This window comes from Tenrec ecaudatus, chromosome 2, assembly GCF_050624435.1.
Source record: "Tenrec ecaudatus isolate mTenEca1 chromosome 2, mTenEca1.hap1, whole genome shotgun sequence".
Taxonomy (NCBI): Eukaryota; Metazoa; Chordata; class Mammalia; order Afrosoricida; family Tenrecidae; genus Tenrec; species Tenrec ecaudatus.
Genome location: NC_134531.1, coordinates 26085354 through 26112117, shown reverse-complemented (window position 1 = coordinate 26112117; position 26764 = coordinate 26085354).

The following is a 26764-nucleotide window of genomic DNA, read 5'->3' as shown; positions in this document are numbered from 1 at the left end:
ACGCTGACTGGTTCTCCTCCTCTCCTATTTTTTAAAATCATTTTGTTGGGGGCTCATACAACTCATATCACAATCCATACTTCCATCCTGATGGTGCCTGGCTACCAAAAAGATATAACATCTGAAGTATTAAAGGCCTGAAGAAAAACAAGCAGCCATCTAGCTGAGAAACAACAAAACCCACAAGAAAGAAGTTTACCATCCTGTTCCGACTAGATCACTGAGAACAAAGCGGGTGCAAAAGCAAAAGTGGTGAAGAAAGATGATGGTTCCTGGCTATCAAAAGATATAGTGTCTGGGGTATTAAAGGCTTTAAGATAAATAGATAGCCACCTAGCTCAGAAACAACAAAGCCCTCATGGAAGAAGCACACCAGTCTACCCCAACACAATCGCTGAAGACAAAGCAGATGCATAAGCAAATACGGTGAAGAAAGCTGATGGTGCCCGGCTGTCAAAAGATATAGAATCTGGGACCCTATAGGCTGGAAGATAAACAAGGGGCCATCTAACTGAGAAACAACAAAGCTCATATGGAATAAGCACACCAGCCTGTGAGATCACAAGGCGTCGAATGGAACAGGGATCAGTCATCAAAGACACACACACACAAAAAGAAAAAGCATAGAATTATGAATGAGGGGGAGTGGGGATCTACGGTCCACCTGTGGGCAATTGGACATTCCCTTGCAGAAGGTCTGCAGGGAGGAGAATAACCAGTCATGGTTCTGTGTAGCAATGATGAAATATACAATTTTCATCTAGTTCTTGAATGCTTCCTCCCCACCACTATCATGATCCCAATTTTACCTTACAAACCCGGCTGGACCAGAGGATGTACACTGGCACAGATAGGAACAGGAAACACAGGGAATCCAGGACTCATGATCCCTTCAGGACCAGTGGTTAGAGTGGCGAAACCAGGAGGGTAGAGGGAAGGTGAGGCCATAAGGGGGAACAGATTACAAGGATCTACAGATAACCTCCTCCCTGGGGGATGGACAGTGAAGAAGTGGGTGAAGTGAGACTTTGGATGGTGTCAAATATGACAAAATAATAATAATTTATAAATTCTCAAGGGCTCATGGGGAAGGGGGGCAGGGAAGGAGGGGAAAATGAAGAACTGATACCAAGGGCTCAGGTAGAAAGCAAATACTTTGAGAATGATGATGACAACATATGTATAAATGTACTTGAAACAATGAAACTTGCATCTTATCACAGTGTAGTTAAGACAAATGGAAGAAATGATGAAGTCAAAGAACTGACAGAAATTTCAAAGAGGAGATCAAGAAGACAGAGGAAAATATCATAATGAAATGTGCAAATACTTAGATTTAGAAAAAAACACCTCAATATATTTTAAACTGAATGAGCTAAATAAAAAAATCAAGCATTGACTTGAAGTATTTTATGGGAGATACTGAATGAAGCAGGAAACATCAAAAGAACGAATACATTGGCACTGTACAAAAATAACTAGCTAACATCCAGTTATTTCAGTAGGTTGTACATAAGCAAGAATAAATAATACCAAAGAAAGAATTCCAAGCTGCACTGAAGGTATTTGCCCAAAACAAAGATCCAGAAATTGATGGAAAACAAAACTTTTCAAGCAAATGGGAGATACATACTTGTCCATGTCAGGAAATTTAGAAGACAGCTACTTGGTTAAATTACTATAAAAGATCCATATGTGGACCCATCTGGAAAAGGGGTGAAACAACATAATGCTTAAATTATACAACAATATTATATCATACACCAGTAATATTTTGCTGAGGAATATTCAACTACCTTTGCAGCAGTATATTGACAGGGAACTGCTAGAAATCCAGGCTGGATATTTTTTATTAATACAAATCATCTATTGGGGGTTCTTACAGCTCTTATAACAATCTATTCTTCAATTGTATCAAGCTTGGTTGTACATATGTTGCCATCATTCTTTTCAAAACATTTTCTCTCTAGTTGTGTCCTTGGTATCAGCTCCTCCTTTTTCCTTCCCTCACCTACCCTCCTGTTCTCACAAATCCTTGATGGATTATAAATCATTATTCTTTTCATATTTACACTGTTCGCTGTATCCCTTTACCTATTTTTCTGTTGTAGGGAGGTGGGGTTATATTTCTATCATTGTGATCAGTTCCCATTTCTCCCTTTTATCCCCCCAACTTCCACCTGCCCTCATGGTATTGCTACTCCAATTACTATTCTTTAAGGGGTAATCTGTCCTGAATTCTATGTGTCTAGAGCTCTTACCTATACCCGTGTACTTGCTCTGGACTCGTCTAATCTGTAAGGAGTCATGATAGTTGGGGGTAGGAAGCAAAAAAGAACAAGAGAATGTTGTGTGTTTCATCAGTGCTAAACTGCACCATGGCTGACTTGTTCCTTCCTTATTCATCCTGGGAGAGGATGTCTAATTGTCTACAGATTGACTATAGGTCTCCACTCTGACCCTTGTCTGCATCTATGTAACTGTTTGTTTTGGGTCCTCTGACACCTGATACTTCATCCCGTTGACACATAGTGATTGCACAGGCTGGTGTGATTGTTCCATGTAGGCTTTGTTGTTTCCCTATTAGATGGTCACTTTGTTCACTTCAAACCTTTGGAATTCAGATGCTATATATTTTAATAGCCGGGCACTATCAGTTTTCTTCCCCACATTTACTTATACACCCTTGTTTTCTTCAGCAATCCTGTTGGAAAGATGAGCAGCACAGAATGTGACGTTATTAGAACAAACTGTTCTTGGGTTGAGGGAGTACTTGAGTAGATAACCAATGTCCATCTGCAACCTTCATACTTAACAATGAAATATATGTACCTAGATGTATATCCCTATCATTATGTATTAATATGTCTACATATATATTTATACCTCAATAATTGTCCTTTTCCTAGTTCATTCCTCTATTTCCTTTTACTTTCCTCCTGTCCCACTATCATGTTTGACCTTCATTTGTCTCTCAGTAATTCCTGTTGGCTACACTGCATTTGATCAAATACCACCAAGCATTCTACCCAGTCCTTGCCATCTATTTTAGAACATTTGTTGTTCCTTTGTCCTAGGTTTGTTGGCTCCTCACTCCTTTTCCCCCACCCCCTCCTTTCCCATGTCCCACCAGAACTGTCAGTCCTGTTGTTTTCTCCTGGGGATTATTTATCCTGACTATTTTATATGAATAGACATAAGAGGGAAATAAAAACCTTTAAATAATTCCAGGTCTGTCTGTAAACCTTAATGAATGTTTTCAGGTCGGGTCTGATGAGGTGCCAAGACCTGCCCAATGATTTCAAATCTATTTTCGGGATTCCTTGGAGTTTTCATTGTTTGACTCTCCTCATAGCTCTGTTGGTCTCCCTTCTTGTTTCATGTGTGTGTGTGTGTGTGTGTTGGAGGTGTGTCAATGGACACAATTGCTGCACTGTCTCTCCAGTGCTGTCCCCTGTAGTGCTGAGAGGATATTTTGTCTAATAATGGGGCCAGTCCTACAGTTCTTTTTGTTCATTGGCTGCTCCAAGCAGGAATGTCATCCTGAGAGTTGGTGGATCAGGTTGAGGTCCCCAGCCCTCTCTCTCTCTCACTCTTAGTTTGCTCCTGTGTGGACTGGGAAGACACACCACTCTTCCTGGGCTGTGTCTTCAGTTCCGTCCTCTGTAGTGCATTCTTCTGGGGAGGGGAGTCAACATAACTGGGAATTAGGGCGAACTACACAGACCTTTCTTTTAGTTCACTGCTTCATGCCAGTAAGTGGCCTTCAAGGCTTGGCATACCAGGTTGAAGTATGGTCCCTCTCTCCCTTTCCTATGGAGACATAAACAATAACCTCCCCTTTAGTGGATTAGCCCCCTGCTTCCCCCCTATCCAGGTCCTTCTTTTAGTTTTCCCTTCTGTTTTAGTTGGTTTCCATAGGCATCCCTGGGTTGGGTCTGACCTCTGCCAAAGTGCCTGGACCTCATCCAGGGGATTTATGCATTTCTTGGCTTTCCCCTCTGCCCCGTGTGCTTTTTAAGCTTACCTCAGTGGACTCATGTTGTTCTTGTCCATTTGTGCTTGGCTTACTTTCATTTAGCATTATTTCCTCCAACTCTTCCCATGATATGGTGTGCTTTGTGCATTCATCATTGCTTTTTAGGGATGCATAGTACTATGTTGTAGGTGTATACCAGAGTTTTTTAATCCATTCATCAGTTGATGGAAATTTAGATTGTTTCCAATTCTTTGCAATTGTGAATTACACCGCAATGAACATTGGAGCATAGACAGTTGTGGTCTGTTTCTTACGTCTGTGTATATCACCACTATGGGAATTGCTGGGTCATCTATAGCTCAATTTCCATTTTTTTATGTATCACCAAATTGATTTCCATAATGGCTGCACATATGTTCAAGACCACCAGGAGTGTATGAGAGTTCCTATCTCACCACATCCCCTCCAACACTTGTTGCTTTCTTTTTTTTTTTTTTAATTGGGCTATCTTTAAGGGTGTTATGTGATATCTCAAAGTTGTTTTAATTTGCTTTTCACTTATGGCTAATGATTGGGAACATTTTCTAATGTGTTTGTTTGCTATTTGAATATTCACCCTTTTGAAACTTCTGTTCAGGTATTTTGCCCATCTCTTCAATTTGTTTCTTTTCTTATTGTAGGCTAGCAAAGTATTGTAGATTTCAGTAATAAAACCTTTGTCTGATGTGTCATTGCTAAGATGTTTTCCCAGTGTGTAGGCTTTCTTATTATTCTCTTGGTGAAGTCTTCTGATGTAAACAGGTGTTTTATCTTCACTATATCCCAATCTTAAACATGAATACAATTCTCTCTGCCTTTTTCATGTGTTCATTTATTGCTACTAAACTTCCTCTTATTACTGCCTTTGCTGTTTCCCCAAGGTTTTCGTAAATCATATTCTCATTCTCATTGGATTCTAAAAACTTCTTGATTTCATCTCTGATCTGGCTCAATACCCACTCATTTTGCAGTAGTTATTCATCCTTCAATTGTTTGCCCTTTTTTTAAAATTCTCTTTTTGATTATTTCCATCCTTATGGAATAATGATCCCAAAGGGAAATCTGGATGATTTTATGTACTTGAATTTATATAGTCTCAACCTGTGTCCCAGCATGTGGCCTACCTTCAAATATGTGCCATGTGGGCTTGGAAAGAATGTAATAAAAAAAATTTTTTTTGCGTTTGGGTGGAGAGCTCTGAAAATGTTTATGAGATCAAGTTGTGTGATTGTAGAGTTCGGCTCTGTAGCTTCTTTATTAAGCTTCTTTCCCTATGTAATATCTTTCTCAGAGTCAACTACTATGATTGTAGAGCCTGCGATTTGTTTTTACATTTTTTGGAGCGTTTGATTGACAAATTTTGTTGGTCTCTCCTTGGTTGCACTAATGTTTATTATGCTCACTAATTCTTGGTATACTGATGCCTTGAACATTATATTGTGCCCCTTATGTCTTATTATGGCTTGTACCTTGAGATCAATTTTCTCAGATTAGGATCGCGACCCCTGCTTTTTTTGAATTGCCATTTTCTTGGTATATTTTTCTCCAACCTTTGATTCCTGACCAATTTCTGACTGACAGCTTGAGATGTGTATCTTGTAAGCAGCAGATTGATGGGCTGTGCTTTCTAAGCCAGTCCCCTATTTTCTGTCTTTTAATGGGTGAGTTCAATACCATCTAACAACAATTCTGGCAATTAAAATGTTAATATTACAGCTCACAATCTAGTAAAATGTATAGGTATATGATCTGAAGCCCCTCTTGTTTATTCTATGTTTTTCATGTCATTTGTTTTTACTCAATTTTTATGGTAGTTACATAATCCGGTGTCCATTTGAGGATTAAGAGTGAAGGGATAGAGTTTAGCCTGCCAATTGGATCATACCTTGATGCCCTCATTTGGAGGTGCTAAGGAAATAAATACTTTACTGAAGGCAGGACACAGGCTCATTCTCTGGGAGATTCTCTATTGACAAGGTACATGGATCAATGATGATGGCATCATTGTAGTACTGTGACACATGAACCAAAGTATGAATTCAAGTATAAGCAAGATTGAGGTTTCTTCAATAGGAGGGTGGGGTGTTTGTCTATTTTTGGCTAAAGGGCCTCATAAGTTGGAGCAAAGAGAAGTTAAGGTTAGGCCATCTGATGCCCTGCAAACTTAAATTGTCAAGGCAGCACGTGATAGCATATATCAACTTTATGTTGCATACCACAGTCTGGGATGATAATGAGGGGCTATGAGACAAATGTCAAGGGTAACTCAAGCCAGGCCTGCGAAGTCCATGCTGTTCTTTCCTGACATTGTTCTCATGTTGCCATGCTTCTGAAAGGAAGTGCGTGAGGTAGTGTTTTATGAGCTTCGGGATGTAAAATGGCTTTGGCTAGCTGCAGTGCTTACTTTCCAAAGAGCAGAAAAAGAATCATTTGACATGCTTCTATGAAGTCCCTGGCTGGTGTTGTCAAAAATAAACAACTCAGAACACCATCTACAGCTTGCTAGTCAGGCTTAAGAGACAATTTTATAAAGTTGAGCATCACATCGTTACTGACTAAATTAGTGCTCCCATTAATTAAGATTCTTTAGGGTACTTATACATGATTTCATCAAGAACTTTGAAAATTATGGATTGGTTGATGATTATGTCAGAATACATAAATTTTGTAAGAGAGTGGTAGGGGTTCACACATTCTAAAGAATAGAAATTTTGCTAAGACAATAGCAAGACCACTGTTCTATGATTTTAAGAGCCCCAGAAACAGAACACATTCATTAATCTTTGATTTTTTTTTCAGAAAGAATAAGTTTCAAAGTGAGTCTGATCATTTAAATACAATTGTGTAAAACGAGACAAGCTGTTTCTTTAGTTAGTTAGTTAGAGTTTAAAGCAGAAAAGTAAGCATTACATTTTTGTATACATGATTTTTCTCATATTAAACAGATAATATTTTGTAATTTGGGCAAGAGAGTGCTCTGTAAACTCTATATTTTAATGTGTTAGTAATTAAATGTTTCAGTACAAGTCAAGAAGTTGATAGAAATTAATACAGAAGCACTTCATAAGAAAGACTCTGTTAGGCCAGGTTTACTAGAGAAACAAATCCAGAGAACACATATATGTATAGGAAAGTACTCTATCGTGTAAGTGGCAATATTGGGAGGGTGGGTTGGAAAGGGGGAACCGATAGCAAGGCTCTACATATAACCTCCTCCCTGCGGGACAGACAACAGAAAAGTGGGTGAAGGGAGATGTCGGACAGTACAAGATATGACAAAATAATAATTTATAAATTATCAAGGGTTCATAAGGGAGGGGGGAGCAGAGAGAGGGGAAAAACTGAGGAGCTGATGTTGGGACTTAGGTGGAGAGAAAATGTTTTGAGAATGATGAGGGCAATGAATGTACAAACGTGCTTTACACAATTGATATACCATATATACTCGAGTATAATCCGAACCAAATATCAGCCAAGGCACCTAACTTTACCACAAAACTAGATTACAAATGTGTAGAAAACTTGGTTTATACACGAATATATATGGAATTTATATTGATTGTGGTAAGAGTTGTATGAGCCCCTGATAAAATGATCAAAAATAAAATTTTAAAAAGTGCTCTATCAAAGAGTAATTGTATATTAAGAAAACATCCTAGCCCAGTCCATATCAAGACCATAAGTTCTATATAAGCCCACTTTTGCATAAATCCTCCTTCAGACTTATGCAGCATATGCAATGATTTAAAATGAAGGAAGATCACATGTTTATTGGTGTAAAGTCTTGTGGATCCAGTGATGGTGAAATCATCTCCAGGGCTCCGGCTGCATCAGTGTGACTTGAAGTGGCTTGTCAACAGGAAGGTGATACAGAGAGAGAAAGCATGTTCCCAGAATCCTCATGAGAAGGCCATGCCCATCAAGAGACATCATCAGGCTGTGGTCCGATTGACAGGCTAGACTCCACCATGTCACTCTTACTATCCTTAAATTCGTGAGATTATATAACTATAAGACCTAGAGCAAAAATGTGAAAACCTTATGAAGTTCAGTTCTAATTCATATACATGGGTTCTCCATAAGTTTGAATCAACTGGAACAGCACTATCAAGAGAAGAATTGTATATATTTAAGTGAATTATATTGAAATGAACTGGGTACTTTTCATCAGCAAAATTTAGAAATAAAATATAGTTATCAGATTATCTCTATGATGGTTCAATATGCTTCGCCATATTGAAGCATATTGAAAGTACCATGGACTGCCAAAAGGTTGAACTAATTTCTCTTGGAAGAAGTACAGCCAGAATCGTCCTAGAATAAAGGATGGCAAGCTTTTGTCTCCAGTACTTTGAGCATGTTGTCTATCAGGAGGACCGGTTCTTGGAGAAGGTCAACATGCTTGATGAAGTGCAGGGACAGCTAAACAGAAGAAGGTCTTCGAGGAGGCAGGTTGACACAGTGGCCGCAGCAATGAGCTCAAATATAGGGGCCTTTGTGAGTGGGGTGCAGGGTCTGTGTTGTACATGGAATTGATCTGAGTAGGAATTGACTCCACAGCCTCCAACAACAGCAACAGTTGTTTTGTTTTTCATCTATACATGCTGAAAATAGTATTCTCCAATACAGTGAATGGCTAATATTTAACTGTCTTCTCTCCAAGTCATCTTCCTTTGAAAATCTTCCTTCAGGTAATAGAAATACTAGTGCATTTTACCCTTGTTATAAGAGATATTAAAAACCATTAGAAATTTTCAAGGACAAATCAGTTGTGTTGAAAAAGAGACTAGAGGAGGCAAACCACAGTTAATCAGTCACAGAGTCCCACATATGAATTCAATCACCATTAGAAACAGGCAAAGTTTTCACACTTCCTTAATAGAATGAGCTCTAAAGTAGGATGGAAGGAGCAAAGGAGAATAACAAGAATAAAAATAACAGACATATAAATCCAAGTAATAGAAGCTACCTTGAATGGACTTAGACAAAACCATTATTACATTCCAGGTACTATCTTCCTGATTTGCTTATTTATCATCAAATTTGGAAGAGGAAATCATCCAAGAAAGCTGTAGCACTCTTTTCAGAAATTTTTTGTAATAAGTTTACTCTTTGACATGGTTTTGAGAGGATACATAAAAATTCCTTTTATTGTTTTAAAAATATAGAATAGAATTGTTAAGGTACTACTTCATTTTCCATTGTCTTCTACTGCTACAGGGTTATGACAATGGACCAGTGAAATAATTTTCAAAGGCAGTAATAAACTTGTCACATGGAGAGCTGATGTAAAAATTCCATTTCATCTGCTTTAATATTTTCATTGCCTTCTTATCCAGTAAGAAACCAGTATTAGCACTGCTGGGAATCAAACTGCCTACTTGAAAGAACAATGAAATATTCGCAAGGGCTATGAAAAGATTGAACATTAAAAGGAAAGATTTAGAGAATCAATCAACAGGAAACTGTCCAACACATTCTTTTCCTGAAGAAAACACAGCATATAAACCTGCTGTCTTTCTTGTCTGGTGTGGAGCAACTCTCTCAGTGGGTTGAGACTTTGCTTACTTTTGGATTCCTTCTATCATTCTACCTGCAGCTAGTTCCTGGCAGGATGCCATTGGGATTGAAACCCTTTTAGATCTTTCTCAAAAGAGAAGCAATATGTTGACTGTATTAAAATAGATACTAGTAAGACCTCTGCCTTGTGAAACAAGGCTTAAAAACTGCAGTAGGTAAAGAATAAACCATTTGGGAAAGAAAAGTAAATATTCAAAATTTTAAACATTATAGTCCTTATGAATACCTCAATGCTGGCTACATATTGGTTAACCCATTGCAATCAAGGCCATTTCAACTCATGGAGAGTCTATGGAACACTTTTCAAGCCTATCATTTTTACAGAAGCACCCAGTCACATGGATCTAATGACTCAGTTAGTGGGGTTGAACCACTGACCTCTGAGATAACGGAAGACCTTTAACCACTGTGGAAACCGGACTCTTTATATTCTAAGTTCCATTAGGATATTTTCAATAATAAAATTTTATGAAAAAGTTTATTTTTCCTTGTTGTCCTTAGAAGAATGGAGATAATTATGACAATGTTGTTAGTTTTCTTTAATGCTAAATGATATCTACCCTCTGCAAGACTTGCATTTCTGCTTGCTACTACATTATTGTTTCTATTATAGAATATATAATTCACTCACATAGAATTAATTAAAATGAGAGTTACTTTTCCTTCCTATACTTCACCTTATAATCTCTGCAACTTCCTATACTGTGAAAGCAAAAAAATATTACAATTGACTATATCTGACAACAATTAATTTCTGTGACTTTCTGCTCTCTTTGATAGTAGAACTTTTATAACTGATTATTGAAATCAACTATATCTGAATACTGACTCCACAGGACCTAACAAGAACAAAAGCAACACATCTAAATTTATGGTTGAAAAAGAAAAGAATATTTCTGATTTAAAATAATAATTTCTATGTAAATAATAGATATTTCTATGTCTTTACATTATGAAAAGAAGCCCTAGTGGTACTGTCAGGTAGGTATTCAAATGATAATCACAAGGTCAATGGTTGAAAGTCACCAGCCACTTCAGGGGAAGAGACATGCGACTGTGTGCTACCTTAAAGAGTAATAAAGAATGAAATTCCTATGTATGGTTACTGAGAATCAGAATAAACTTGATGTCAGTGGATTTTTACTGTCTGAAACATCTTTTCCTAAGGTAAACACTGCTTACATAGTATTTGTGTTAGGCCGGGATCACTAGAGAAACAAATCTAGGAAAATTCAAATGTATAGAAGAGAGAGCTTTATATCCAAGAGTAATTATATATTAAGAAAACATCCCAGTCCAGTCCAGATAAAGTCCACGAGCCTGCTATTATCTCATATATGAGTCTGATATTAGCTCACATACTGTCTGACACTGAGACATAAACTCTTCAGGCTCAGCCACTTGCAATCATGCCGAATGCAGGAGAATCACAGGCCAGTGGTGAAAATCTTGTAGATCCAGTAGCAGTGGAAACCTTTCAGTGTTGGTGCAGGTTTCCATGTGGCTTCCTCAGCTCTCTGAGTGTCCCAACAGCAGGAAAGTAAAGCAGAGAGAGAGTTTGGTCTGTCTCCAAGGAGAAAGAGAAGTTTCCAGAATTCCCATGAGAAGGCTATATCCACAAAGAAGCATCATCAGGGTTTGCACTGCTTGACAGCCTAGCCTCCAACCCTTCTCTCTTAATATCCTCAAATTCACATGAGATTATGTAACTACCACAGTGTTAAATTTTAAAATGTTATCTTAATGGCTATTTTGGTCTTATCTGTCCATCATTTGAAAACATCATTAACTTTGGTCTTGATTTACAAAAATAAAAGGCACGGAATGTGTAAATTTCTTCTTTCATACATATTTTCTTTGAAAGGCATGAAGAAAGTCAAAAGTAATCAGTGACATCCTATTCTGTGTTCCATATAGACACTAAATTTTTCGGTTATTTTCCCAAATCATATAGGAAGAAGTGTATGATTTGTAGAAAGAAACTAAAATAACTTAGTCATAAGATAATGGGTAGTGGTTGGCTTGAATGTCTTAATATATATCTTAAACTGAAGTATCTATTGTTAAGTGCCGTCAAGGTGGTTCCAGCGCGTAGTGACCCTACGCACAACTCCACACATTCTGCCTCTATCCTCACAGTTTTTCACGTTCTGGAGCCTCTTGTTGCTCCTTGTGGGCTTTCCTCTTTTTCACTGTCCCTCCACTTTACCAAGCAAGATGTCCTTCTCCAGCCACTGGTCTCTACTGATGATATATCCATAGTATTTAAGACAAAGTCTTGTCATTCTTGACTCTAATGAGCACGTTGGCGGCATTACAACCAAACTAGATTTGTTTGTGCTTTTAGCAGCCCACAACACTTTGAATATATTTCTCTAGCTCCACAATTCAAATGCATCAATTCTTTTTCAGCCTTTCTATTCAAGGTCCAACTGGATATGCATATGAGGCAATGAGAAATGCCATGGTTTGGGTAAGGGGTACCTTAGTCCTCAAAGTAACATTCTTACTTTTCAGTACTCTAAAAAGGATATTTTACAGCAGATTTGCCTAGTGAAATCTGTCTTTTGATCTCTTGACTGTTCCTGCCAAGGGCACTGATTGCTGATGCAAGCAAGACAAATGTTTGACAATGCCATTAATGTTACCTATTGGTCTGGTTGTGAGGATTTTGGTATTTTTTACTTTGAGTTGCAATCCATATTGAATGCTTTAATCCTTGATCTTCAATAAAAAATGCTTTAAGTTCTCCTCACTTTTAGCAAATAAGGTTGGCTCTTCTTCAAATCAAGTAAGTCTTCCTTCAAACCTGATGTCACACTCTTCTCCATCTAAGTCAGTTTCTCTGATAATTCGTTCAGTTTAGAGTTGGAATAAATATGGGGAAAGGGTACAACCTTGAAGCACCCCTTTCCTGATCATAAGCCATATAGGATTCCTTTCTTTAGATCTTTTGCCTTCATTATGACTTATGGTGTAAACATCCCACCCCCCCAAATCGTCAGGGCATCTGTCAATTGTGTTCAATACGTTGAATTTATTCTTGAGATTATCTCAAAGTTCTGGTGGGATATGCTCACTGTTGTATTTTGGCTCTAGCGTGGACTAGTTTTCCTTTTCTTCGGCTTTATCCTGAATTACATCTGAGCAACTGGTGTTCTGTTCCACAGTCAGCTTCTTGCCTGAATTTAGCTGCTGATATTGAGCTTCTCCTGCATCTTTTTCAACAGATGTAGTCAATTTGATTGCCATGTATGCCATCTGGAAGTTTCCAGGTATCCACTCATCCTTTGTGTTGTTGACAAAATGGTATTTTCTATGAACAAGTTGTTGGTCTTGCACTTTCTGTCATGTGATCTCCAACTTCATTTCTATTAACAAGTTCATATTTTCCAATTGCTGCTCCCTCCTCTTTGTTGCCAACTTTTGCATTCTAGTTGCTAATAATTATTATGTATTTTGACTGTGTGTTTTATCAATTTCTGACTGAGGTCCTTTCTAGAATTCCTCAATTTCTTCATCAATTCCTTTTGTGGTTGGTCCACAAGTTTAAAGAATCTTTGTATCGATCGGATTTCCTTAAAGGTGGACAGATATAACCCTATCAGAGATAGCAGTTTACTTCATGGTTGATTTTCAATGTCCTTTTTGACAATGGAGGCCATGTTATTCCTCTTGATTCTGTTATTTCTGGCATAGTAAATCATATGATTTTCTCATTCTAAATGGCTAATGCCAGTCCATTTCAGCTCACTAATACCTAGGGGATCAATCTTTTGCATTTCATATCACCTTTGACCACTTCCAACTGACCTAGATTCATACTTCACACACTCCAAGTTCTCATAATTAGCAGATAAGTGAAGCTATTTCACTTTGCCTTAAGTATTGCCCCATCAGTTTATGAAACTCCCAAAGACTCAGCTACCCCAAGCTTTACCATACTCAAGTCATGATAGTCAGGTCCACTCCAAGAAATCAGCTTCTCCTCAGTCATATTTTGAGTGTCCTCTGACCAGAGAGGCCCATCCCCTGGAAGTATCTCTGACAACATTCTGCTTCCATTCATAAAGCCTTTAGTACATGATAGTGTTTCCAAGCTATGAATACATTTTTCAACTCTTTACTTCCCACCAAATGATTGGGTGGAGCGATGCAAATAAGGCATTATTTGAAGGGATTGGCCATTTTTCGTTATATCCCTTGATGATAAGAATGAACCACTTTTGAAGCCAGATAAAGAGAGGAAGTTCAGGACCATTGGCCATGCACATTCCTAATCTCTGTATGAAGTTACATGGGCCTAGATTGCAGGCACCAGAGACTGTGGCCGAAAACAACATACAGAGCAAGAGCGGGAGTACTGAGACTTGGACTTGTTTCAAATCACTTGACAGGTTTCTAGTCGGACACCAAGAAACCGCATGGCTGAGTGGCTGAGGACAAGAGAGAGACTTGTTTACTGCCTGAGGAGAGGTGTTACTGTGGACCAAATCCCTCTATCCTTACTATTTACTAGCACTGTTTTGCGGTAATCCATTCACCTTCTTAATACATCCTGGTAATTGTATTGTCTGTGAGTTTTGTGTGACTACTGCAACAAATTCTCAAAGGCAGCATAGATGTAGAGTGCTGTGGGTAGAATATTTGGGTCAGAGTAGGTAGAGAATGGCATAGAAACAACTGTGAGGATGGCACAGGACCATGCAGTGTTTCATTCTGTTGTGCTTAGGATCTCTATAGGTTGCAGCTGATTCAATGACACCTAATAACAACAACAACAACAACAAGCCAGGTAAAGAATGATGGAGCATAGAGGCATGTGTGAACCCTGCCTCTCAGCAATAGGAAGGCAAAAAGAAGTCCGATATGATCCTGCCCATGTTTGATGCATGTATTGTCTCATAAAAGATTTAGCTACTTTTTGATTTATTCTCAAAATAGTGATTTTCTCATGGCAGTGTAAATAAAAGTCAAAAAGTGAGAAAGGATAATCCTATCTTTCATTTAAATCAAATGTCTAGGCTGGCAATAGCTTGGCTTTGTTAATGTATATGTGTTGCGGTGTTCTAGTTCTTCATGTATTTGTGTTTATTCAGTAAACAGTTTTATTATTTGCTTTGGTTTTGTTGTGGGAAAATAAGGCCCATTGCTGTTCAAAAAGACATTCTATCTAACAATGAAATAAAGCTGCAGTTGGTGAGGAACTGGTTGTTTTAAAAACAGAATATTAAAAATCAGCCCAAGATTACTTCACTTAAAAATTAAAATAAAGTTTTATAAATGTATGTTAAAGTTGCATAACAGCAACATGCACAGTCAACAAATCCAAGCTGTGATGCGGGGAAAATTTATTCTAATGGACAAGTAACATCATGACTATATTTCCCTTTTCTCTATCCTGTATAAGCTTCTGTGCAAATTTATTTATAATATGAATAGATCTGTTGTAACGGTCTAATTAGATATGGGTGGAGTTATATTGCCTGAAGGCATCAAGGTTTAATGCCACTTTTTCCACTCTCCTTGGACGTGTGTCCAGGATATAGATGGTTCACTTAGCTTAATGATCTAGGACAATTCAGATGTGCATATCTTGGTTTGTGGCTTTTTGCATATAAGACGTTTGTGAGTACATTGAGCATATGAGTCAAGCAATAATATTTTTCTTTTTATGGAGAGCTATTAAGCACAGCTAATTTAGACATGCATTTTAATATACTTATGTTTGTCCTGGATAATACTTCAAAGAGGTGAAAGCAGAGCCCAATAATTTCTGAACAGTGTATTTTCATTAAGATTTATTGATTTCTTTGCCTAAAAACCTTTTAAAATGGTTCACTTTCAATAAACCAATGCATTTGATATTGCCAGCCACTATGAGGCTATGAAATAAATATAGATTAGGAAATAAGCAGAGTTGCCTTTTATTATTCTTCACCAAAAATGTTAACATCAATCAGAAATAAGTTTGAAGGGATAGGGCTGAGGCATATGGAAATTCAATATCATAGTTTATATTTGTTTGTTATTTAAAAATAAAACTGGAAGTGATTTAGGATCTGGAAGAGAACTATTCTGGGATCTGAGAATTTTAGAGTGTTAAATGATTCTGAAGGACATTTTCTTCTTTTGGAATTCACCCCCTCCAAATATTTTTAAAATTTCCAAGTTTGGAAGAATAATGATACAGTTATGGTGGTTAACACCTCCAATACATATAAATTATTTTATCTTATCTGATTTTATTTTACCTGATTCCCCCCAAATAGTGAAATTATTTTTAAAAAAACTGCAATGTTAAATTGACTACTTTTTTGTCTGGCAGATCCTATTATATTAGCAAAGGCATTAAAAAATCTTACTAAACAAGCTTCTAGTCTATTACAAGAGAGTTGTCCTACTAATCTCTGATTTCAATCCCTGATAGTTTTTCACCTAATGCATATGAAAGAAATTCATTACATATTTGATATATGAAGTATTATAGTGTTCTTCAGTGTATATATACATGTGTATCTACTGTATATATGAAATATATATGATATATATACACAGGAAGCACTTACTCATCTATCCTAGGAAATTTGGAAGCCAGGTCCTTGGCTACTTCACTGGATAAGGCCCATGTTTGTGGCCATACATAAAAAAGGTGATCCAACAGAATGATTCAATTATATAATAGTATTGGTGTCACATGTAAGTAAAATTTTGGTGACAATCCTTCATAAATGGTGGCAGCAGTGCATTGTCAGGGAGCTGGCAGAGATTCAGGCCAGATTCAGAAGAGGATATGGAACAAGGCATATCACTGTGGTGTCAGATGACTCTTGGCTGAAAAGAGAACACCAGAAAGATGGTTGCTTGTGTTCTATTGACTACGCAAAGGCATTCGAATGTGTGGCTCATAACAAACTATTGATGGCCTTGAGAAAAATAAGAATTCCAAAACATTTTATTGTGCTCCTTTAGAGCTTGTACATGGATCAATAGTGAGTTGTGTAAACAGAACAAGGGAATATTGCATGGTGTAAAATCAGGACAGGTTTGAGTCAGGGTTGTATTCTCTTATCATATCAATTCAGTTTGAATGGTGACCAAATCATCAGAAAAACTTCCAAATAATGAGGCTTCAGGACTGGAGAGTTTATTAAAAATCTTTGATATACAGATGACATATCCATGTTATCTGAAGGTGAACAGGGTTTGAAGCACTTGGCGATGGAGAATGGGGATTGCAGCCTTCAGTATGAATTACAACTCAAAAATAAAATCCTCACAACTGGTTCAATAGGTAACTCAAAATAAATGGAGAAAAGATTGTAGTTTTCAGGATTTTTGTCTTGCTTGGATCTGTAATTAATGCTCATAGAACAGCCACCAGGAGATCAAACGACACATTGCAGTGGTCAAATATGCTTCACAAGACTTCATTAGTGTGGGGTTAGGAGGCCTCAAGGGATCAAGGTATAAGGCGTGATCAATAGGAGCTCTACTGCATTCTGATTGACTCACCCCTCCTTGTGACCCCTCTGTGGGGGTAGGTTCCATTGTCTGCAGATGGGCTTTGGGTCTCCGCTCCAACACCCCTCATTCTCACCAATGCATTTTTGTTTGTTTGCTTGTTTGTTTGTTTGTTGTGAATCTTCTGATGCCTGTTGCCCAGTCCCAATGACACCTCATGATTGCACCAGCTGGTATGCTTCTTCCATGTGGGCTAGGTGCTTCACTGTTAGATGGCCCCTTGTTTAACTTCAAAATATTAAGACTCCAAACACTATATATTTTAATATCCAGCCACCATCTTCTGTCTTCGCCACATGTACTTATATACCAATTTGTCTTCAGTGATTGTGTGTGTGTTTCTGTGTGTGTGTGGCAGCAGGTGGGTGGAGGGGGTAAGCATAACAAAATGCCAATTTGTTAGAACAAAGTGTTCTTGTATTGAGGGAAGGTATGAGCTGAGGCCCAAGGACTGTCTGCAGCCTCAGTGCATTGCCTTATAAATACATGCACATTGGCCAATGCCTCTATTTGTATGGATTAATGTATTCACAAAAGTATGCACATCTCTTAATGCTCCTATCTATATCTTTGCTTCCTAGACCTTACCTCTTTTTTTTTCCTTTTGCTTTATGTTCCACCATCACTTTCCCTCTCCTTCCACCTTTTAGTACTTCCTCTCAGGTAGATTGGTATTGATCTACAGTAATACAGGATATCTACACCCTCCTAGATCTTGGTTTTGATTCCCTAGTTGTTACCCTGTTATTGGCACCATCTGCTCACCACACCCTTCTCCCTGTCTCCTGCTGCCCCCCACCCTGGACTAGACGGTAGCATGTACATAGGCATGAGATAAAACTCATAACATGGAGCCCAGGAACAGGAATGGGCATATTGATGCCAAAAGGGAAGGGAGAAGGGGGGGCAGGTTTGGAAGAAGGGGTTACTCATCACAATGAATGGTACATAACCACACACTCCCATCCAGGGGGAAGAACAATAGAAACCAGAGGGGAAAAGAGACAGCGGCCGGTGTGATATATGAAAATAATGACAATCTATAATCTATCAAGGTACCATGAGGGCAAGTGAGGGAAGAGGAGCTGATCCCAAGAGCTCAATGGAAAGGAAATGTCCAGAAAAGAACGATGACAATATATGTGCTAATATGTCAGATACAATTGATGCGTGTACTGTAACAGAGTTGTGAGAGCCCCCAATAAAATGATCTAAATTAAAAAAAAAGACCTCATTAAAGTGCTGAAAAGCAAGGATGTTATTGTGAGAACAACTGTGTACCTGACCCAAGCCATAGTACTTTCAATTGCCTCATAGGCATGTGGAAGTTGGTTGTTGAGTAAGTAAGCCTGAGGAAAAATCAGAGTGCTTGAATTATGACCCTATAAAAGAATATTGACAATATCGTGGACTGCCAAAGACAAGCAAATTTGTCTTAGAAGTACAGATGGATTGCTCCTTAGAGACAAGGATTGGGGCAACTTCATCCTAACATACTTAGGGCACTCTGTCAGGAGAAACCAGATCCTGGAAAAGGACATCATGCTTTGGAAGATAGAGGGGAAGTGAAAAAAGGAGATGGATTTAAACAGTGGCTGTAACAATGGGTTCAAGGATTGAAAATATGGCACAGGACTATGTAGTGTTTTCTTCTCTTGTGCCTAAGTTCACTTTGGGTTGGAACTGACTTAATACCAATTAACAACATGTACATATAGTCCAATACATACCATATATACTCAAATATAAGCCAGCCCCAGTAAAAGTCGAGGTACCTAATTTATTACCTGGGAAACCAGAAAAACTGATTGACTCGAGTATAAGCCTAGGGTGGGAAATGCAGGCTGTGAATTAACACAGAGACTAGAGGGGAGAGACGGAGTGCAGCTACAGACACATCCATACCAGTTCAGCTGCTGGCATAAGTGAATCACTACGGGTACTTCTGCAAATTGGAGCCATCCATGTCATAGGATGGCTCTGATTGGTTAGATGTGAGGAAAGAAACATTCAAAGCCCTGCAGTGTCAGTGGGCTTTTGAATGAACACCTGAGGAATGGCAATCACCCGTGAGATGTTACACCTTGCTGGGGTACCACTGACCCGTGTATAAGCCGAACCCCCATTTTTTTCAGCACAAAAAAAATCGACTTATACATGAGTATGTACGGTATATATTTAGTTTAAAAAAACCAAAAACATCTAGTTTATCAACTATATCTGCACTTACCAGGTAAATGAATGACTTTAAAGTAGTGGTTCTCAACCTTCCTCATGCCCCGACCCTTTAATAGAGTTCCTCATGTTGTGGTGATCCCCAACCATAAAATTGTTTTCATTGCTACTTCATAACTATAATTTTGCTACTGTTATGAATTGTAATGTAAATATCTGATATGTGGGATGTATTTTCATTGTTACAAAGTGAATATAATTAAAACATAGTGATTAATCACAAAACAATATGTAATTATATACTTTGAAATATTTATTTCTAGTTACAAATAAATGAAATTTTGTCTTGAAGCATGGTATAGTATCGGTAGCAGTTTTCACACCGTGTACTTATATGTGGGCATATCAGCATGTGGGCGTATCTGCCTGGAGACAGGTAGAGTAGTGATCTCTGGTTCCTAAGACCATCGGAAACATGTGTTTTCCGATGGTCTTAGGTGACCCCTGTGAAAGGGTTGTTTGACCCCCAAGGGGGTTGTGATCCACAGGTTGAGAACCACTGCCTTAGAGAATGTTCACTAACCTCTCTAGTATAACCACTTGTACATCAGTTTGTCTTACAGTGTGGTTTTTATATTTCTGTAATGCTGGAAGTTATGCCATTGGTGTTTCAAATACATATGAGTAAGTTCACTCAAGGGAAACAGGTTTCAGCAGAAGCCCCAGAGTAAGAACAAACTACTAAGAAATAGGAGTCCATCCACATCTTAGGAGCTACCCACTGAAATGATTGTGAATAGTTGTAAACCAGTTTGTACTATAGAGCTGGGAAGATGGAGACCTAAGGTCAGAAGGCCCTCAAAACCCAGCTGAAGAATAGTTTCCTCCTGAAGGTTGAGTGAGCTATGGTATTAATGGAGTAAGATTTGGGGACTTTCATTGGCTGATAGAGTATGACACAGATTGAGAAGAATCATAACTTAGATGTATAAAGAATGATGCTGGGAAAATTGAAAACCATTGAAAATGAAGTGGAGCTTATAAACATTGATTCCCTAGCTATTAGAGAACTGAATACATTTTTATTGGCTATTTTGAATTAAAAAGTCATATGGTGTATTATTCCAGGTTGAAAAAGTTAAGAAGAATGGCATCTTATTCATCATTACAAAGCTCTATCGTGATGTTCCATACTGTCTGTGATAGGATAGAATCTATACTCATACAAGAAAATTCAATAAATACAACAATTATATAAATGCGTGCACCATCAACTAAAGCTAAAGAAGAATTTGGAGAGTTATACAACCATTTTTGGTTGGAAATTGTCAAACAGGGAATTAAAATGCACTGATAATTATTGGAGATTGGAATGCAAAGATGGAAACAAAGAAGAAGGCACACTAGTTGGAAGATATGACCTTGGTGACAGAAATGAAGGTGAAGATCACGTGACAGAATTTTGAAAGACCAATAATTTCTTCCAAAAACACGAAAAATGATTATACAATAGGACTTTTCTAGATGGAATATTCAAAAATCAAGTGTTCTGTATCTGTGGGAAAACAGAATTGAGAAGTTCAATATGAGCAATTAATATCAGGCCAGTATCTGACTGTGGAACTGATAATCAATTCCTCAACTGCAAGTTCAAGTTGAAACTTAAAAACATTAAAACAATTTGCAAGTCAAAATATGTCCTTGAGTAGAACTCACCTGAATTACACCTCACAAGAACACATTTGACATATTGATTATTAATGACATAATATCAAACAAGATGTGGCAAGACATTAAGAACTTGAAGAAATCAAACTATCATAAAAGTTCCTTGAGGAACTTCCTCTTTTTTGTTGTTGTTGTTGTCAATCTACCTTAACAAGAATATTGTCTTTTTCCAGGGACTGATCTCTCCTGACAATATGTCTCTCTTAGTCTGGGCACTTTAGAGAAATAAATCCACAGAAACTCATGTATAAGAAAGTTTTATATAAAGGTTATGTGTGCATCAAGAAAACATCCCAACCCAGTGCTGCCCAAGCCCACAAGTCCAAGATTAACTCTTTAACCCATATGTCCAACACCAGTCCACAAAGTACTCCTCCATCTCACAAAACAAATGTAATGATGCCGACTGCAGGAACAAAGCTGAGACAGTGAATGTGTAAGCATCTCAGCACTGACGGGTTCTCCACATGGGTGCTCCAGCACCCAAGGCTGCATCAGGGTAGGTCCATGTGGCTTCTCCTCAGGCATGTCTTGCAGGAAGTGAGCCTTGCCAGTTGAAGCATTTATTGGCTAAGGAAGCTTCACCCTGGTCTGACCATCATAAAGCAAGAGACTGAAGAACTAGAAAGGTGAGGCTCACTGAGCCATTTATCCCTCCATCCTTCAATTAACCCCCCATGTATTTATTGGACATGTTGGCACAATAAACTACCTCAATGTCCAAAGTATGTAAGACAAAGTCTTGGCATCCTTCCCTCTAACGAACACTCTGGAATGTCTGTTCTTTTAAGACTGACTTTGAGTTAGAAAACAAAAATGGAAGGGTACACTCTACCTATATCTAGATGAAAGAATTAAAGAAAACATTTAATCCCTGATTAGTAATATTGAAACATTTCATTGGAAAAAAATATTGTAGGATGCAGTAGGAATAAAAAGGTATAAAAATGCAGCTAGCCACTGTTCCAAAGAGAATTCATCAACATTCAATAATGTCAAGTCCTTTAGAAATCAATGTAACAGAAACAAAAATCCTCATAATTGGACTTTTAAGTAACATCATGATAAACAAAGTGAAGATTAAAGTTGTCAAGGATTTCCTTTTGCTTACATCCACAATTAATTCAGTCAAGAGATTAAAGATGTGTTGCATTGGGTAAATATGCCACGCAAATCTGCTTTAGAGTGTTGAAAAGCAAGGATGTTCCTCTGGGGACTGAAATGCATCCCACCAAAACCATGATATTTTAAAAAATCATTTTATTGTGGTATCTTAAAACTCTTATCACAATCTATACATCCATTCATTGTGTCAAGCACATTTGTACATTTGCTGCCATCATCATTCTTAAAACATTTTCTTTCTGCTTGAGTCCTTGGTATGAGCTCCTTATTGCTTCCCCTCCCTCCCTTCTCCCCTCTTCCTCATGAACCCTTGATCATTTATAAATTATTATTTTGTCCTATCTTACAATGTCTGACATCTCCATTCACCCGCTTTTCTGCTGTGCTCCCCCTGCGAGGAGTTTATATGTATATCCTTGTAATTGGTTCCCCCTTTGCATCCCACTGTGGCATTTTTAATCGCCTCTTCTCCATGTGAAAGTTGAACATTGAAAAAGGAGGACTGAAGAAAAACATATACGATTGGCTCATGTTGAAAGTACCATGTCCTGCCCCCCCAAAAATAAATAAATAAACAGATCTTTGTTGCAAGACTTACAGTCAGAATGATCCTTAGAGGCCAATATGGAGAGACTTTGTCTCGTGTACTTTGGACATATTCTGAGGAAAGACAAATTCTGAGATTGAACCAACATGCAGTCGACTATAGTATGGAAAACTGACAGATGAGTGGCATGTTTCTTCTACTCCAAATCTCCAAACTCCTTGTCATAAAAAGTATAACTCATAATGAGCCTGTAAGAAAGAATAGATCTGCCCCTGTCCGTTCTGGTGCCATGAATATTTACTAGAGCAGAAACCTCATCTTTTTCCAGTGAAGCAACTGGTGGATTCAAATGGCTGACCTTTTGGTAAACAGCCCATTATCGACTCATCCACTATGTCACCAGGCGTATGTTTGCTAAAGTAAATGTGCATTCTAAATGATAGTCCCAGTGATCCCCTGTTTTCTAGACAAACTTCTATTGTATGTTTACTGATGGAGCTACACTATTCCCTTGAAAAACAAGATTACTTATTTTTGTAGTAAGTAATAGAGTCACTTCCTTCTTTCTCTGTTTATTGAGAGTCATGGAGTGCCTAGTATGTCCAAGTGTAACCCCAACAATTCACTGGTGTCTCATAAATGTTTGCTAGTGCGAGTAGTCACTTCTATTTCAACCCTTTGTTTCTCTTTCTTGTGTAACCTGATTTTGATAGAGAGAGCATCATATATTAGTCGCTGTTTCTAAGCATGGTCAGCAGTTAAAAATCACCAGCAGCTCTTCAGGAGAAAGACCTGACTTATTGCTCCTATAAACAGTTAGCGTCTCAGATACTCACAGCAGGTCTCTATGAGTCAGCATTGACTTGATGGGTGAGGTTGAGTGTTTTTGAACATAGGTTTCATTAAAGATAACATTTCTCTAATAAAGTAAAAGGCTGCTCTTATTCTGATTTACAAACTGAATACTTAAAGATCATTCCACCATATCTTAAGGCCAGTTGTTCCGGACTACAAGGGTACAATAGCAAATAAGTTGAGCTTTTTTTAAAATAAGCTGAATTTTATGATCCTGATACCATTGTTTATTCTTATTTATTACAAAACCAGAATCATTTCTTGGGCTTAAAAATTGTGTGCCAAAAATATTACTGGCAACAATGACAGAGAGAGAAAGAAAAAAGTGTTAATTCCAGTAAGAAAAAAAAAGTACTGACCATATTATAATGGAAATTTTCCATTGTGAATCATTTATAATCTGATGTCGGACTTTCAAAAATGAAGACACATGGTATGGTCAGTGCTGAGCTGCGTTCTCAATGCTGTTCACTATTCAACAGTGGCTCAAATAACATTGGGAATAGTGAGGAAAAATAAATGTTGCTGTTATAAAGAATTCCAGATTTCAGTAAGGCCAAACTACCTTCAGGAAAAGAATAGAGGAAAAAGGATAAGAGACTATTGTAGTGAGCCTTGGCGGTGCATGGCCTGGGATCTTGGTTGCTAACTTTGTCATTCCAATCCGCCAGTCTCACTACAAGAGAGAGAGATGAGGTTGTCAGATCTCTGTGAATTGCAATGGACTCTATGTAGCAGTACCACTGCAGTAAGGACGACATTCTGCCCATTAGTGGCTCACAGTGTTAGGGAGAAAGCATGCTTGTCATGAAGAGATGGAGCATAAACAAGAACAAAACCATCTCTGGTACAGAGTTCTGGGATGAGCAGAAGCCATGAGTGGATATTAAGTCAAAGTGTTTTGTGCTTCCCTATTGAAGTGAAGGTGTGCATCATGAGGGCTAATATGCTAATTTTACCTAAAAGTGGGAAAAGTTCAAGGAGCTTCAGGAAGGAAAAAAAGCTGAATAAATGTTTGTTTAACAGGCATGATTGTCATGATTGATTAGTAGAGACATGATTCACTTACACATTTATGAGGCAAGGAATAGGGATTAGGAGGTTCTCTATTTAGAGTTAGGGAGACCTGATGGTGTAGTGGATTATGCATTGAGCTACTAAATGCAAGGTCAGAAGTTTGAAAACACCCGGTACTCCCTGGGAGAAACATAAAATGTTCTACTTCCAAAAAAGTTCAAAGGCAGAAAGACACCGGGCCAGTCAGTTCTTTGCCTTCTCAAGGGTCACAATGAGTCGGAATCTACTCAATGGCAGTGATGTTAGAGTTTGAGGGTATTAAGCACTGCCAAAACAAAACAGGGGTCATTGATGAGTTTTACTTAAGTCATAAGGAAATGTGTCTATCACATCACATTACTGACTATAAAAGGCAGGAGGATTTTGACCATTAGTCTTTTCTAATATCACAAGATTCATGTAAAATTCACTGTTAGCATTGCTGAGCTCAGGAATAAATTTCACTCCTGTCAGTGTAATTACTGCTTTCAGTGAACAGGGTGTAAATATGAAAAGAGTAGCTAGGGAAATACATTATCTGATGTTCACAGAACAGATTGGTCTGTATTATTGGTTTTTAACCTTAACTTCTGTATGCAGTTTTCTGACCCTATTTGAATAATTGCAATCATGTAAACCTATATTTTCTGATTCAAAAACTAGATTTTGTTTTGTTTTGCTTGCTTTTGTATTATTAGCTCACAATAAGGTCAAGGAAAACACTCAGTATACTTTCAAGATGATAATTTTTCATCACATACTCAATCTTTCACTAATATTTACATAACTATGCATTATATATATATATATATTTGCTTGGATGTTGTGGTATTAAGGTAATTTCTAAAACTACTCAAATACTTAGTATTCACTTAGCTTTACTTACTAATTACAAGTTTTAGTGCAAAGAAACTGTAACTGTTAACTTTTCTTTAAAGTTTAGAATGGAATCAGCAGTTATACTAGCGCTGATCCCATCAGTCTGTGAAAGACCACATTACTTGGATTCTAGGCTCAATAAATTCTCTGAGAATATGAAGTAGCTTTTATTATAAAATATATCCAGGACTTCTATAGTTTTTAAAAAAATGTTATCTGTATGCATATGAGCAATATCTTCATAAATCTGGTGTATTTTGAGGTTGACCCTCCAAAATAATTACCATCACTTGTCACTGCCATCAGGTGGCAACAGGTGACCTAACTTACCATCTCTACTCTTTACCGATTTCATTGGTCCTTTGGGTATTTACTAGTACCTGTCCCGAAGCATTACGACCAGTGTTCCTGTTCATATGTGCATGGGCTTATTCCAAACAAAATGTGGTTTAAAATGTTTCTGCCAAAGTGCATGGCTGCCTAGATCTCTCAGTATTAGACCTAGTCTTATTAAGTCACCTTCAAAAGTAGACTTAATCAAAGCAATTCCTTCTTAAGGGAACTGCTGGGACAAAGTTAAGCTCAGCAGGTTTGGGCAACTCTTTCTTGGTACCTTGAAGGACTAATCTAGATACATTTTCTCAAAGGCACAAAGAAAAGGATAGAAACTTATTGAGAAGAAGTTTTAAGAAAATTGAAATTGCATTGGTGAAAAAAGATCAGGAAACTTTCCCTGAGGAATTATCCTTTTTCCTCAATCTTAACAATGTACTGATGAGAAAGTCATTACAAAGCATCACCTCATCCATGCTACATCACTAGTATAGTCCCTTTAAAACTGTTTGCCTATTTTCTTATTTCTATAATTCAAAGAACATTTAGAATGAATATGAATGAAGGCTCCAGAGGTTGCCAAAAGGCTGCCTTGATGCGGTGCAGACTGAGCTCAGGATCCCTCAGAGAGGAATTGGAGTAATAGAAATGCCACCTTGTGAAGTGCGTGACAGGGAGAGACTATGCTGAGAAATAATAGTGACACATTTTAATAGTTTTCCTTAAAGTAAGTTTCCAAACTCTAGTAGCAATACTTTTGACTTACTCCCACATAAAGATTTGACTGCTGTCCCTAGACCAAAGATTTTCAGCAGCAGCCGCATTTTAGGTCCCATGAAATTGTAAAATTGTAAAAGCTACAGATAGAAATAACAGTTAGAAATAACCAAGAACTGTATGAAATTCTAAAGAACATAGATAAAGAAGTATTCATAATTAATAAA